Source organism: Gobio gobio, assembly GCF_949357685.1.
Source record: "Gobio gobio genome assembly, chromosome: 6".
Taxonomy (NCBI): Eukaryota; Metazoa; Chordata; class Actinopteri; order Cypriniformes; family Gobionidae; genus Gobio; species Gobio gobio.
The window spans coordinates 59,617,442-59,618,716 of record NC_137102.1 but is presented as its reverse complement, the minus strand read 5'-3'; positions in this window follow the sequence as shown (position 1 = coordinate 59,618,716).

The following is a 1,275-nucleotide window of genomic DNA, read 5'->3' as shown; positions in this document are numbered from 1 at the left end:
TAAAATATGGTCCCCTAAACGTTCCCAGAACGTCCAGAATGTTCCCTGAAGGTCCGCTAAATAACGTCCCAAACCCTTTAAAGAACTCCACATCGGGACGTTGTGGGAGCATTACCATGTGACGTCCTTGACACCAGCAGGGGCGTTCTGAGAACGTTCTGGAAACGTCAAATTTCCAAATACAATATGGTCCGATAAACGTTCCCAGAACGTCCTGAATGTTCCCTGAAGATCCGCCGAATAACATCCAGAATTCTTTAAAGAACTCCACATCAGGACCATCTCAAAATGCTCTGAGAACATCAAATTCCCAAATAAAATATGGTTCCCTAAACGTTCCCAGAACATCCTGAATGTTCCCTGAAGATCCGCCAAATAACGTCCCGAACCCTTTAAAGAACTCCACATCGGGACCGTCTTGAAACATTCTGGGAACATCAGATTTCCAAATAAAATATGGTTTCCTAAATGTTCCCTGAAGGTCCACCAAATAACGTCCCCGAACCCTTTAAAGAACTCCACATCGGGACCGTATTGGGACGTTGTGGGAGCATTACCAGGTGACATCCTTGACACCAGCAGGGGCGTTCTGAGAACGTTCTGGAAACGTCAAATTTCCAAATAAAATATGGTCCCCTAAACATTCCAAGAACGTCCTGAATGTTCCCTGAAGATCCGCCAAATAACGTCTCGAACCCTTTAAAGAACTCCACATCGGGACCGTCTTGGAACGTTCTGGGAACATCAGATTCCCAAATAAAATATGGTTTCCTAAATGTTCCCTGAAGGTCCTCGAAATAACGTCCCGGACCCTTTAAAGAACTCCACATCTGGACCGTCTCTGAATGTTCTGGGAACATCAGATTCCCAAATAAAATGTGGTCCCCTAAACGTTCCCAGAACGTCCTAAATGTTCCCTGAAGATCCGCCAAATAACGTCCCCGAACCCTTTAAAGAACTCCACATCTGGACCGTCTTGGAACGTTCTGGGAACATCAGATTCCCAAATAAAATATGGTCCCCTAAACGTTCCCAGAACGTCCTAAATGTTCCCTGAAGATCCGCCAAATAACGTCCCCGGACCCTTTAAAGAACTCCACATCGGGACCGTCTCTGAATATTCTGGGAACATCAGATTTCCAAATAAAATGTGGTCCCCTAAACGTTCCCAGAACGTCCTGAATGTTCCCTGAAGATCCGCTAAATAACGTCCCCGGACCCTTTAAAGAACTCCACATCGGGACTGTCTCGAGTTACCAGGTGATGCCCTTGACA